Source organism: Oncorhynchus mykiss, chromosome 8, assembly GCF_013265735.2.
Source record: "Oncorhynchus mykiss isolate Arlee chromosome 8, USDA_OmykA_1.1, whole genome shotgun sequence".
Lineage (NCBI taxonomy): Eukaryota > Metazoa > Chordata > Actinopteri > Salmoniformes > Salmonidae > Oncorhynchus > Oncorhynchus mykiss.
The window spans coordinates 76344529-76360695 of NC_048572.1; positions in this window are offsets into that span (position 1 = coordinate 76344529).

A 16167-nucleotide genomic window follows, 5' to 3' on the forward strand; every position below is an offset into this window, starting at 1 on the left:
TTAGCCACAGAAAAAGCCATGCAGCACGCTTCTGTCTATATCATGAGCTGGTCAGTGTATATATAGGTAATCCTTTCTAATGTGGATTTTTTTAAATTTCATATAATGTAGTAGAACTGCATACTGTAAGTGTTGCTCTTCACTTTACTCTCCACTCTTCACTTATGGCTAAGTTGATCGGTACTGTTTTGGTGGAGGAGACATTCCTCTCGGACAGAGAGGCTGATGAAAGCTGCTACGGGTAGTGTGGTAAGTCCCATAGACGTGAAACTGAGGGAGTTAAAACTAAAGGCATAGCTGGAGCAACATAAAGTAAAGCTTTTGCAGAAGGCTAGAGAATGTGAGGAGCGATTGACACAACACACTTAAGTTACAGCACAGGGAAAGATGAGATGAGCGTGCAGACAAACAAGATCAGGAACATGAGCATGCCATTTGATTTAAGAGAGATGGAATTGGAAGCATGACGTATCCAGTCAGGCCATCCTGCACCCTCAACTGAGTTTGACTTTGGTCTGAACAGCCGGCTTGTGCCACCTTTCAAGGAAAAAGAGGTGGTTGTATATTTTACTTTGTTTGAGCGGATTGCCACATCCTTAAAATGGCCGTGAGAGATTTAGTCACTGCTCCTCCAAAGTGTTCTTGTGAGAAAAGCTCTTGACCAGAGCTCAGATTATGACACTTGTCACGTTCGTCGTGTCAGTTTCCTAAGTTGAAACATAAAACTTAGAGCACAAAAAAGCAGATTCTTCTTGTGGGATTACTCTAGCCCATTAAGTCTTTGGTTGGGACTGGGGTATCAGGTGCGTATGAACCCTTTGTTTCAGATGGGTTCGTGTCTCCGCAGAGTGGCGACGCTTTTAAGCCGGTGAAGATACTGCGAGACACTGGGGCGTCCCAATCCTTCATTTTGGAGTGTGTTTTGCCTTTGTATGACACTTCAGCAACTGGTTACAGTGTATTAGTACAAGGTGTGGAGATGATGTTCCTTTGTATTATGTGGAACTCTAGTCCTTCTTCTGGCCTGGTCTGAAACAGGATGTTGTGGCTTACTGTAAGTCCTATCGAGTTTGTCAGTGGACGGGTAAACCAAACCAAGTTGTGCTGGTTCCACCTTTGCAGACTAGTCCTGCTTTTGATGAACCTTTCAGCAGGGTTCTGGTGGATTGTGTTCGTCCTTTGCCCAAAGCAAAGAGTAGTAATCAGTGTCTCTTGAGCATTATGTGTGCTGCCACTCGTTTCCCTGAGGCCATTCCACTGAGGAAGACGTTTAACTGATGTCTAATTGTGGGGTATTTGGTAAACAAAACTGTTACAACACATGGGGGTATATTTATCAATCAGGGCAATTGAAGCCATGCAGATTCCTTCTGCCAAACCTGGTCTGATATCGCAAAGATTTGTCCTGTCCCTTTGGGCATTTAGATAATTCAACTGTATTTTAGGGACTGCAGGTTACCGACATGGAGCTGTTTTTAAGCACCAATAGTCTGTTAGATTACAGGCTAATGCTGTTTTGTGGGGTTTGTATGGAGTTGCTTACAGAACATCTGATAATTTAGTTGCCTGAGTACTTCAGTCTGATAGACTGTGTAGTCTTGTACAATAACAGCACCTCTCTTGTCCGGATGACTATAGAGGTGGCATTCTGGAGAATTAAGGCCTTGTTTCTCACAGCAGGTAAAGTTATTCCTGACAGGGGATATAGGCCTCTAGCTTGGATAGGTATATACACAGTCTGTAGTATGTATCCACAGCTGGGTCAATAGGTCCAGGTGGAATGAACATTGTCCCCGCGAAAAGTTCTGAGAGGTTGCAATCTCTAAGGAACCATTTGAGATGCACAGTGCGTATGAATGAGGAATATTTAATTAAACAAGTTCTAGTGTCCTGATTCAGGCTGATTTTCTTCTATATGTATATATTTTCTGGTCACCTATTTGTTTTCTTTCTCCCATCAAATCTAAAGAATTAGCCAAATAGATACGAAGAAAATCCACACACTGGGGCAGCTTCATCTCAAAGTACTTTTCAATTTTAGGCTTTTCAAATATATTCCCTTCTCCTTTCTCTTGTTTATAATATGGCTATATTCCCATTAATATTCCTTTGTGATCAAACTTTTACATGTCTATTTTTCTGTCTTTATAATAATAACAGTAATATTGAATACGTATAGTGCATTTCCCATGCTCAATGCATATGAAATTAGGTTGCTTCTTGCTGTCGAGACTTCCGTCGAAGTCGGCTCCTCTCCTTTTTCCGGAGGCGTTCGGCAGTCGACTTCACCGGCTTTCTAGTCATCGCTGCTCCATTTTTTATGTATCCATTTGTTTTGTCTTGTTCCTTGCACAACTGGTTTTCATTCCCCAATTACACTACATGTATTTAGTCCTCTGTTCCTCCTCATGTCTTTGTGGAAGATTGTTTGTGTGTTAAGTGTTTTTGAACGCACTAGGCTTGTGTGCATTTTTCCCGTGTTATTTTCACGAAGCCTGTTTTGTATACATTTGATGTGTTGTGACTGTTTTGCGCATTATACACTTTGCCTCGTTGGCTGGAGGTTTTGGACGCAATTGCGTCCGTCTGTATATCTCTCCTGACGAAATAAAGTGTGTGCCTGTTCACAATTCTCTGCTCTCCTGCACCTGACTTCAGCACAAGTACGCACATGCCGGACACTAGCTTCTGTCCGCAAATCCTTTGACGGTGTCACGGAATCCTCCGGTACTGCTGCTCATTCCGTGCACCAGTTCCGGAGGTCTACGTCACCGGCCTCTAGGCGTCACTGAACTGTCTCATTATGCACACCTGATTCCAATTCCCCTGATTACCTTTGTTCACCATTGTCTTGTCGGTTATTGTTCCAATGTCTGTTGGTCTGTGAGTACCTCTGCTTTGTTATTTCGGCTTCCGTGCTGCCTTTATTGTGCACTTGTTATTGCGGGTCTCGTCCCGTGTATTGTTGTGCATTTGTTATTACGGGTCTCGTCCCATGTATTTATTAGGGGTTTTGCATCAAAATAAAGTTATCTTCGAGCAAAACAACAGCCCCAAAGAAATGGTTAATTGACCTCCAAAATAAACATTCTGCTGTGGCCATCTCAGTCTCCGGATTTGAACCCCATTGAAACTTGTGTTTTGAATTGTAGGGGGAAATCCATAATTGCAGACAAAGGAAATAAAGGATCTTGAAAGATTCTGTATGGAAGAATGGTCTTAGATCCTAATGTGTTCTCCATGTCATGAAACAATTTAGAAAAAGGCTCTGTGACATTGTTATCTTCGCAAGGTGAGGTATTGAAAACACTGGTGCCAATAATTGTCCCTTTCTGATAAAAAAGTATTACTTGTTAAACAAAATCCTTATCTCTGAGCAAATGTATTACTATAAAATAATATAATTTCCCTTTTTTTTTGCCTACACTGTTGCTCAGTAATTGTGTAATTTATTTAGTATTTTTTATTAATATTTTGTGACTTACAAACCTGACTGACCTGTGAAGCCGCATTCTGTTAGACAGAAGCCTGTGACATGACAGACCTTGTTTTTCAACATAAGTAAACTATGCGTATCATCTGAGGTGACCCATCTATCTCCTGCCTTTATCTACATACCAATCACTGATATTAGTATTTTATCTGGTCCTTGATCTGCTGAACGTCATCTGTCTTTGTGGTCACGAGTCTGACTTGGTACTGTACTCCACCTGCATACTCTTCAGTGGAACACACGCGCAATAGAGATTCATTGCTCGCACAGGTGTCTGTTCATGGACACATGTGTTCTCCCACTGGGCATAGTCACCTACTCAAAGACAGCCAAAAGTTAGTTGAATGTCCAATGTCTATCACTATGCTTTCAACTATCTAAAAGTACAACTAAATTCCAATGGAAAAATGTCTGATTTTTGGTTTATTTCTCCCCCAAATGCCTATCACTGCGCTTTCAACCATAAAAAAAAAATGTCACATGAATTCAATGTCAGATATTTGGTTTATTTATACAATAGATTGTGCTTCATCTAATAGCAGAACCAAATTATTTGGATTGCAGATGAGATTACATTTAAAAGTGCATGGTACAAGTGATCAACGTCATTTGAGTTTCTGTGCAGATCATTACAACAATTGTGAAAATCTCCACAGACCTGCAATGATATATGCATGCTATCTTTATTATATGATTATATAACAAGAAATGTGGCCATTGAGGTATTACTCATTTTGAGGTTGAATGTTACATAACTTTGACTAAAGCCATAGGCTATTTTACAATCTAGCAAGTAGTGTTTCCCCACCATTTTTCTGTCCTGCTAAGCATTCAAAATGTAACAAGTTCGTTTGGGTGTCAGGGAAAATGTATGGAGTAAAAAGTACATCATTTTCTTTAGGAATGTAGTGAAGTAAAAGTCAAAGTTGTCAAAAATATCAATAGTAAAGTACAGATACCCCAGAAAACTACTTAAGTAGTAATTTACATTGCCCCTGACCCGCTGTTCGCCGAAGACATGGATGTCGATTATGGCAGCCCCCACACCTCTCTGATTCAGAGGGGTTGGGTTAAATGCGAAAGACACATTTCAGTTGAATGCATTCAGTTGTTCCCTAAACTATTTTTTACTGAAGTACTGCAAGGGGCCTGGTGAGCTGGGCATACAAAAAAAAATAATACTAGTAATAATTTGACAACCAAACACAAATCAAGATGAATAAATATTACCTTTTTAATCAGAAAAGAACCCGCGAGTTAGTATTTCAGTGTTAGTCTTCACCAGTTGTTTACGAAACTGATGATGACATGATCCTGTGGTTGAAATTTCACCATCAAAACAACAGTTGCTAGCTTTTTTTCAATCAAATGTTTTTTTGTACGTAGATTCCAGTCACAATATGTTGACAAATTAGGTTGAAACAAACATTGATTAAATCAGTTTGTGCCCTGTGGGCTGTTCCATATGTGTGCGTCAGGTACTCTGAAAAACACACCAGGGTGGTGGTATCTTACACAACTAACAGCATTTTTTGAATTCCATTTTGTTCCTTTTTTTCAGTGACTTCGATACAGTTTCTGTAGAGATAAATCCGATCAAGCCTGAACTGTGTGATATATTAGGGGGTTGTAGTTTCCAACAGGACAATATTCTAAATAGTTTAGCTCAAAAAACATTTTATTTAGACATTTTACAATGACCATAATCAATTGTGCACCTGCTGATTTGTCTAGTCTGTTTGGAGCAGACAGAAACGGAGAAGAGAGAGCTAGCAATGACAGAGATAGAAAGTAGTTGCTTCGCGAAGTATCTCTACCTGAAAATACATGATCTACTTACTATAAGTTACTGATAGTTGGTATTCAGCAGTCGTAAAAGTATACTGTCACGCCCTGACCTTAGTTTTCTTTGTTTTCTTTATTATTTTGGTTAGGTCAGGGTGTGACGAGGGTGGTATGTGTATTTTTGGCTTGTCTAGGGTTTTTGTACTTCTATGGGGTTTTGGTATTGTCTAGGTATATTTGTAGGTCTATTGTGTTCCCAATCAGAGACAGCTGTTTATCGTTATCTCTGATTGGGGATCCTATTTAGGTTGTCATTTTCCATTTTGGTTTTGTGGGTTATTGTCTATGTGTAGTTGCATGTCAGCACTTGTGTAATACCGTCACGTTCGTGTTGTTATTTTGTTTAGTGTTCTTCGCTTAAATAAAAAATAAAGTATTCATATCACGCTGCGCCTTGGCCTCCTCGTTATGACGAAGTTCCTTATATACCTTTATTTACATTAAAGAAATACTAAAATACTGATTTTGGCAGACAGTATAGGAAGTAACTTTATAGAGATGATGACTTGGATTTAAATAAGTAATCAAATAAAACAAATATGTTATTAAAGTCATGTGAAATGTGAAGCAGTAATGAGAAGTCACTACCAACGCATAGTGCAATTATTGTAAAAAAAAAAAGAAGCAAATATCGAAACCGAAATCGGAAACCGTGATATTTTTTTTAAGTGAACCTGAAACCGAACTGACCTCAAAAAACACCAATCGCTCAACACTACTACTATTGATGCACCCACAGCATGGGCCACATCTCAACCCACAGCATGGGCCGCATCTCAACCCACAGCATGGGCCACATCTCAACCCACAGCATGGGCCGCATCTCAATCCACAGCATGGGCCACATCTCAATCCACAGCATGGGCCACATCTCAACCCACAGCATGGGCCGCATCTCAACCCACAGCATGGGCCACATCTCAACCCACAGCATGGGCCGCATCTCAACCCACAGCATGGGCCGCATCTCAACCCACAGCATGGGCCACATCTCAACCCACAGCATGGGCCGCATCTCAACCCACAGCATGGGCCACATCTCAACCCACAGCATTGGCCACATCTCAACCCACAGCATGGGCCGCATCTCAACCCACAGCATGGGCCGCATCTCAACCCACAGCATGGCCACATCTCAACCCACAGCATGGGCCGCATCTCAACCCACAGCATGGGCCGCATCTCAACCCACAGCATGGGCCACATCTCAACCCACAGCATTGGCCACATCTCAACCCACAGCATGGGCCACATCTCAATCCACATCATGGGCCACATCTCAATCCACAGCATGGGCCACATCTCAATCCACAGCATGGGCCACATCTCAATCCACAGCATGGGCCACATCTCAACCCACAGCATGGCCACATCTCAACCCACTGCATGGGCCGCATCTCAATCCACCGTTTGGGCTACAGACTAATATGACCACACTATAACCCATAAAAATGATTGGAGGTACGGATGTAGTTTTGTGTCAACAAAAGAAGGGTTTGAATATGTGTCAAAAAAGAAAACAATATTTTCTTATATCTCCTAGATATAGGAGAGACACTTCAACCCACTTTGCTGTGGGTTGAGATGTGGCCCATGCTGTGGGTGCATCAATAGTAGTAGTGTTGAGCGATTGGTGTTTTTTGAGGTCAGTTCGGTTTCAGGTTCACTTAAAAAAAATATCACGGTTTCCGATTTCGGTTTCGATATTTGCTTCTTTTTTTTTTTTTACAATAATTGCACTATGCGTTGGTAGTGACTTCTCATTACTGCTTCACATTTCACATTACTTTAATAACATATTTGTTTTATTTGATTACTTATTTAAATCCAAGTCATCATCTCTATAAAGTTACTTCCTATACTGTCTGCCAAAATCAGTATTTTAGTATTTCTTTAATGTAAATAAAGGTATATAAGGAACTTCGTCACAACGAGGAGGCCAAGGCGCAGCGTGATATGAATACTTTATTTTTTATTTAAGCGAAGAACACTAAACAAAATAACAACATGAACGTGACGGTATTACACAAGTGCTGACATGCAACTACACATAGACAATAACCCACAAAACCAAAATGGAAAATGACAACCTAAATAGGATCCCCAATCCACCGTTTGGGCTACAAACTAATATGACCACACTATAACCCATAAAAATGATTGGAGGTACGGATGTAGTTTTGTGTCAACAAAAGAAGGGTTTGAATATGTGTCAAAAAAGAAAACAATATTTTCTTATATCTCCTAGATATAGGAGAGACACTTCAAAACCATATCATTTTTTGACTGTCTTTTTTGCCATTTTATGAAAGTGTTATTCAACAACTTTCTGTGGGCTGTAGTGGAACATTTATTTTATAAAAATTCCAAATCAAATAGTTAATTGATCTATGGTATGACCATCTCACAACAATTCCACATGTTAGCTTAGTTGAAATTATCAAACCACAAAGTCAAAATAATCTAACCCAATCCTAACCTGAACCCCAACGTTAACCACACTGCTAATACCTACCCCTGACGTTAAATTAAGTCCCAAAAGCTCATTTTTGTTTACATGCATCTTTACAATATAGCCAATTTTGACTTGGCAGCTGGACCAACTAGCGTACATCGCTAAGTTCTGCCTCCAGAGCAAGATTCATCACAATAAACATTGACCTGCGTCTTTTTCTGTCTTTTCATTAACCTTCTTTACCTCTTTTCATTTTAAAGGCTAGCTGGTGATCACAAAATTTTAAAAAAAGGTTCCTTGGGATGTCCCCACTATAAACCCTAACCCAAATCTTAATTAACCCCTAGCCTAAACCCAACCCCAACATGAACCCTTACCTAACCTTACCCTTGCCTTAATCTTTTATATTTCAATTTCATTGAGATGACGTCAGAGGTGGGACGTCCCAAGAAGTTTGAAAATCAAATCTAATCGTTCTATTTAATTGTTCTTTGTCACGCCCAGAATCATTTCCAAAGGCCAGACTGCAATCAGTATGTACCTTACCAGAAATATGTTAATGTGATTCCTTACCTGAAATAAGTTAATGTGATGACATTGAATCAACATGAAAACTGATTGGATTTGCAAAAAGTAATCAACAAGGGAATTTAGTCTTTTTTTTTAACCTAAATTCAATTACATGTTGACATTTTGTTTATTTCACGTTAAATTCACATAGTTGACAAATCAGCCGAATGTGAATGAAAACTAGAAGTTGAACTGATGTCTGAACCCAGTGGGCTTAGACCATTCCTCCATACAGAATCTTTTTAGATCTTTGATATAATTTCTCTGCGTTTGTGGACTGCCCTATTCAATTCAAACCACATGTTTTCAATGGAGTTCATGTCTGGAGTCTGAGATGGCCATTGCAAAATGTTGATTTGTAGTGACTTAATTAACTACTTTTAAATTTGGTGGTGGATCTTTGATTTCATGGGGCTATTTTGGATCCACTGGTCCTGGGCACATTAAGGTCAACGGCAATTGGGCGGCAAATGGGGTTTCAGTTGGGTGTTGTTTTTACAGTACCGCACAACTTTGAACCCACAACTTGATCCACCCCCAGGCAAATGTGGCACCACAGATCTCAGAGTTCTGGGGCAATTCATTTATTCTTTGATGGTAACCAGGTGAAACTCAAACCTAGCTTTAGCAAGGACCTGAAGGGTTGAGCCTGCTCTAAATGCTCCAATGAGGGTAAAGTGATAAAGAATTCCACATGATTCATGGACATGAGAGTAATAGGAGTGATTTGGTGTAACTAGAGGGACTTTGTCTGCTGTCAGGACAAAGCTGTACCAACTCTTCACACTCATTTGAACAAAGAGCAACATAGCAATTTAGATGTGGAGTAAAAATGACCTTAGACTTATTTGAGCTCTCAATCTGAAGCACTTGTCATTCACACAAAACAGTTTACAGACTGTGAATTAGTGCAGTTTGGGTTCAGATTTCTTGGCATTGCTGTAAGTAAAATGACGCTTGTACTTATCACATGAAACACACCCACAGTATCCCAGAAAGCAGATCAACTTGATAATAATTGACTTGGAATGTATTTTCACTTTAGAGACTGACAATCTAACATCAAAGAGGACAGGTGTTGATGAATGCCGGGTGTCATAAGTAAAAAATGCATCGTTACCGCCTTTCTGCCCCACAAACCCTTATCTAAATCCTAATCTTGATCTCGATCTGTTACGTGTTGACTCACATTTGAGAAGTAGAGCATGACACGGGTAGTCTGACTGACATCTAACTTGAAATTCTCCTGACTTCAGAGTCTGGAAAGGCTAGCATTGCCTTTAAATTGTTTAACTTGGGTCAAATGTTTCGAATAGCCTTCCACAATAGGTTGGGTGAATTTTGGCCCATTCCTCCTGACAGAGCTGGTGTAACTGAGTCAGGTTTGTAGGATCCTTGCTTGCAAATGCTTTTTCAGTTCTGCCCACAAATTCTCTATAGGATTGAGGTCAGGGCTTTGTGATGACCACTCCAATACCTTGACTTTGTTGTCCTTAAGCCATTTTGCTACAACTTTGGAAGTATGCTTGAGGTCATTGTCCATTTGGAAGACCCATTTATGACCAAGCTTTAAATTCATGACTGATGGCTTGAGATGTTGCTTCAATATATCCACATAATTTTCCGTCCTCATGATGCCATCTATTTTGTGAAGTGTGCCAGTCCCTCCTGCAGCAAAGCACCCCCACAACATGATGCTGCAACCCCCGAGCTTCACGGATGGGATGGTTTTCTTCGGTTTGCAAGCCTCCCCATTTTTCCTCCGAGCATGACGATGGTCATTATGGCCAAACAGTTCTATTTTTGTTTCATTAGACCAGAGGACATTTCTCCAAAAAGTATGATCTTTGTCCCCATGTGCAGTTGCAAACCGTAGTCTGGCTTTTTTTTATGGCGGTTATGGAGCAGGGGCTTCTTTCTTGCTGAGCGGCCTTTCAGGTAATGTCCATACAGAACTTGTTTTACTGTGGATATAGATAATTTTGTACCTGTTTCCTCCAGCATCTTCACAAGGTCCTTTGCTGTTGTTCTGGAATTGATTTGCACTTTTCCCACCAAAGTACGTTCATCTCTAGGAGACAGAATGCATCTCCTTCCTGAGCGGTGTGATGGCTGCGTGGTCCCATGGTGTTTGTACTTGCATAATATTGTTTGTACAGATGAATGTGGTGGTTTTAGGTGTTTGGAAATTGCTCCCAAGGATGAACCAGACTTGTGGAGGTCTACAATTTTTTTCTGAGGTCTTGGCTTATTTCTTTTGGTTTTCCCATGATATCAAGCAAAGAGGGCACTGCGTTAGAAGGTAGGCCTTGAAATACATCCACAGGTACACCTCCAATTGGCTCAAATTATGTCATTTAGCCTATCAGAAGCTTCTAGAGCCATGACATCATTTTCTGGAATTTTCCAAGCTGTTTAAAGGCACAGTAAACTTAGTGTATGTAAACTTCTGACCCACTGGAATTGCGATACAGTGAATTATAAGTGAAATAATCTGTCTGTAAACAATTGTTGGAAAAATTACTTGAGTCATGCCCAAAGTAGATGTCCTAACTGACTTGCAAAAACTTTAGTTTGTTAACAAGAAATTTGTGGAGTGGTTGAAAAGCGAGTTTTAATGATACCAACTTAAGTGTATGTAAACTGGCGTGGCAGGCACCCCCTTCCAATACAACTGTTGGATTTTCAAATTTATCCCAGGAAAATGTTTTTACGTTTGAGAAAACCAATCAAAGCTCAAGCCAACTTCTGCATGAATATTGCACTAACAAGGGACTCTTGTCCAGACCAGAGTGTCACAGCTCTCCCTCACTGTGTACCGAGTCAGCCAGGCTACAACACAGGCACACGAAAAGTCACTATAGCCAACAGAATAACACAACTACATTGAATTTATCAATCATACCTCTCAAGTACGGTGACATTGTTCTCTGGTTTATTTGACAGCCATCTTTGTTACTTGTGAGGATTCTGTGTTATGCACTATAGCCCGTTACCATATATGTGATTGAATATTATCTGCTGTTGGCTTGTGTGGATGTATGTGTTATGCAACATAGCTGACTTGAGACGTTCTTAACAGTTTCAGGGCCATGGGCCTTTCTCGTGATGGAAAAATACAGAATAACATGAAGTCAGGACCTGTGCAATGAGTTGTGGGTGCACATTCAGAATGTAGTGTTGCGGGAACAAACTGTATTTTGTTAGATAACAGGAACCAGGTGTGATAACTGTATTGAGTGTGTGAGCGCATAGACATTCTACACAACTACAACGACTGACCCCTGAAGCGCTTAGGGGGCTGGGACCAGCTCAGGCGCCAACAATCAACGATAGGCTGAGTGAGTTTAAACAACGCCCAGTCTCTACTCTGACAGGCCGGCTCAGAAGCAGGAACTACTTCTGTCAAGAGTATATTATAATATCTTTGTCAGGAACAAGTCAGTTCTCTGTTTTGCCCTGCGAGGTGTGATAATTTTTGCATTTACAAAAAATTGCATTTACCACTTATTGCTTAACTAATAAAAAATGCATAGCATACAATGCGGTGACTCATATTTATCCTGATACCAGATTCGATTGACGCAACCCTAACATATTAAACGCCGTATTTTTAAACACTGTAGTAAATTTTAGTTACAGCTAATTAGTCACTGACACCTTGTTAGTAGTCTGAAAATAATGACTAACAAGGGAGCCAAAATGTCCTTTAAATCGGGGAATTTGGAAAGTGGGTGACTGATGCATCTGCATTGCTTAGAGATTATAAAGTTTAATAGTCACATGTACCGGGTTGCAGATGTAATTACAGTGTACAGTGACATTTTTAATCTCAGAACTCCAACATTGCAGGACAATGTGAATAAAAATAATAACAAAAATGTAAATAATATATACATATTAACAACTCTAGCAATGATAAATGACCGTTGGGTGAAGGATAAATGTCTGATGACAGAGAGAGGGGGGCGGGGGTCCATAGAAAGAGCAGTAGAGGCGAGGGGGGTGTAGGAAGGGGGTCCCTGATGATCTTCTTGGCCTTCCTGCAACAACCTGGTGCGACATAGGTGTCAGAGCTACAGTGGCTTGCAAAACTATTCACCCCCTTGGCATTTTTCCTATTTTGTTGCAACCTGTAATTTAAATTGATTTTATTTGGATTTAATGTAATGGCAATACACAAAAAAGTCAAATTTGTGAAGTGAAATGAAAAACATTCATCATTCTCTCGTTCACAGGTTAGCGTTTTTCGTCATGATTCTTGTTCTGGAGGTAGCTCTGCATAGTGGTCACTAGCTGACCAAGCCAAAAAGTCCAAAAACTCTAACCCAATCCTAACCTTTACCCCAACTTTTACCACACTGCTAATACCTAACCCTAATGTTAAATTAAGTCCCAAAACCTCATTTTTGTTTACATACATCTTTACAATATAGCCAATTTTGACTTTGCAGCTGGACCAACTAGCGTAAATCGCTAGATTCTGCCTCCAGATTAAGATTCATCACAATATTAATATTTTTCTGTCTTTTCATTAACCTTCTTTACCTCTTTTCATTTTAAAGGCTAGCTGGTGATCACAAAATAAAAAAAAGGTTCCTTGGGATGTCCCCACTATAAACCCTAACCCAAATTTTAATTAACCCCTAGCCTAAACCCAACCCCAACATGAACCCTTACCAAACCTTAACCTTAACCTTTTATATTTCAATTTCATTGAGATGACATCAGAGGTGGGACACCCCAAGAAGTTTGAAAATCAAATCTAATTGTTCTATTTAATTGTTCTTTGTCACGCCCAGAATAATTTCCAAAGGCCAGACTGCAATCAGTGTGTACCTTACCAGAAATATGTTAATGTGATGATTCCTTACCTGAAATAAGTTAATGTGATGACATTGAATCAAATGAAAACTGATTGGATTTGCAAAAAGTAATCAACAAGGGAATTTAGTATTTTTTTCATTACATTTATTTTAACCTAAATTCAATTACAACCAATTCAAGGTTCATGTCTGGAGACTGAGATGGCCATTGCAAAATGTTGATTTTTAGTGACTTAATAAACTACTTTTAAATTTGGTGGCGGATCTTTGATTTCATGGGGCTATTTTGGATCCACTGGTCCTGGGCACATTAACCTGTTAGATCTCTAGGGGCGCTATTTCATTTTTGGATAAAAAAACGTTCCCGTTTTAAGCGCGATATTTTGTCACGAAAAGATGCTCGACTATGCATATTCTTGACAGTTTTGGAAGGAAAACACTCTGAAGTTTCAGAATCTGCAAAGATTTTGTCTGTAAGTGCCCCAGAACTCATTCTACAGGCGAAACCAAGATGATGCATCAACCAGGAATTAGCAGAATTTCTGAAGCTCTGTTTTCCATTGTCTCCTTATATGGCTGTGATTGCGCAAGGAATGAGCCTACACTTTCTGTCGTTCGCCCAAGGTCTTAGCAGCATTGTGACGTATTTGTAGGCATATCATTGGAAGATTGACCATAAGAGACTACATTTTCCAAGTGTCCGCCTGGTGTCCTGCGTGGAATTCGGTGTGCAATTGCCAGCTGCTCGTACCTATCCATTTGATATAGGGGAGAAACCATTTGTCCAAGAACGATGTATCAATGAAGAGATATGTGAAAAACACCTTGATGATTGATTCTAAACAACGTTTGCCATGTTTTCAGTCGATATTATGGAGTTAATTTGGAAAAAAGTTCGCGTTTTGAGGACTGAATTTTCGGATTTTTTTTGGTAGCCAAATGTGATGTATAAAACGGAGCAATTTCTAATACACAAAGAATCTTTTTGGAAAAACTGAGCATCTGCTATCTAACTGAGAGTATCCTCATTGAAAACATCAGAAGTTCTTCAAAGGTAAATGATTTTATTTGAAGGCTTTTATGTTTTTGTTAATGTTGCGTGCTGGATGCTAACGCTAATGCTAACGCTAAATGCTAACGCTAAATGCTAATGCCAGCTAGCTACTTTTACACAAATGATTGTTTTCCTATGGTTGAGAAGCATATTTTGAAAATCGGAGATGACAGTGTTGTTTACAAAAGGCTAAGCTTGAGAGATGGCATATTTGTTTCATTTCATTTGCGATTTTCATGAATAGTTAACGTTGTGTTATGCTTATGAGCTTGCTGATAGATTTACACAATCCTGGATACAGGGGTTTTTTCATAGCTAAACGTGACGCAGAAAACGGAGCGATTTGTCCTAAACAAATAATCTTTCAGGAAAAACTGAACATTTGCTATCTGAGACTCTCCTCATTGAAAACATCTGAAGTTCTTCAAAGGTAAATGATTTTATTTGAATGCTTTTCTGTTTTTTTGTGTAAATGTTGCCAGCTGAATGCTAATGCTAAATGCTACGTTAGCCATCAATACTGTTACACAAATGCTTGTTTTGCAATGGTTGAGAAGCATATTTTGAAAATCTGAGATGACAGTGTTGTTAACAAAAGGTTAAGCTTGAGAGCTAGCATATTTATTTCATTTCATTTGCGATTTTCATGAATAGTTAACGTTGCGTTATGGTAATGAGCTTGAGTCTGTATTCACGATCCCGGATCCGGGATGGGGAGATCAGAAAGGTTAAGGTCAACGGCAATTGGGCTGCAAATTGGGTTTCAGTTGGGTGTTGTTTTTACAGTACCACTCAACTTTGAACCCACAACTTGAACCACCCCCAGGCAAATGTGGCACCACAGATCTCAGAGTTCTGGGGCAATTCATTTATTCTTTGATGGTAACCAGGTGAAACTCAAACCTAGCTTTAGCAAGGACCTGAAGGGTTGAGCCTGCTCCAAATGCTCCAATGAGGGTAAAGTGATAAAGAATTCCTCATGATTCATGGACATGAGAGTAATAACAGTGATTTGGTGTAACTAGAGGGACTTTGTCTGCTTTCAGGAGGAAGCTGTACCACATTTTCACACTAATTTGAACAAAGAGCAACAAAGCAATTTAGATGTGGAGTAAAAATTACCTTAGACTTATTTGAGCTCTCAATCTGAAGCACTTGTCATTCACACAAAGCAGTTTACAGACTGGGAACAAGTGTAACATACTGTACAGGACAGTTTGACTGCACAGCCTTGCATTGATGCTACTGCAGCTTGTGTTCAGATTTCTTGGCAGTGCTGTAAGTGAAATGATGTTTGGGTTGGCGCCTCCCCTTGGGTTGTGCCGTGGCGGAGATCTTTGTGGGCTATACTCGGCCTTGTCTCAGGATGGTAAGTTGGTGGTTGAAGATATCCCTCTAGTGGTGTGGGGGTTGTGCTTTTGCAAAGTGGGTGGGGTTATATCCTTCCTGTTTGGCCCTGTCCAGGGGTGTCATCGGATAGGGCCACAGTGTCTCCTGACCCCTCCTGTCTCAGCCTCCAGTATTTATGCTGCAGTAGTTTATGTGTAGGGACCTTGGGTCAGTTTGTTATATCTGGAGTACTTCTCCTGTCCTATCCGGTGTCCTGTGTGAATTTAAGTATGCTCTCTCTAATTCTCTCTTTCTCTCTTTCTTTCTCTCTCTCGGAGGACCTGAGCCCTAGGACCATGCCTCAGGACTACCGGGCATGATGACTCCTTGCTGTCCCCAGTCCACCTGGCCGTGCTGCTGCTCCAGTTTCAACTGTTCTGCCTGTGATTATTATTATTTGACCATGCGGGTCATTTATGAACATTTGAACATCTTGGCCATGTTCTGTTATAATCTCCACCCGGCACAGCCAGAAGAGGACTGGCCACCCCACATAGCCTGGTTCCTCTCTAGGTTTCTTCCTAGGTTTTGCCTT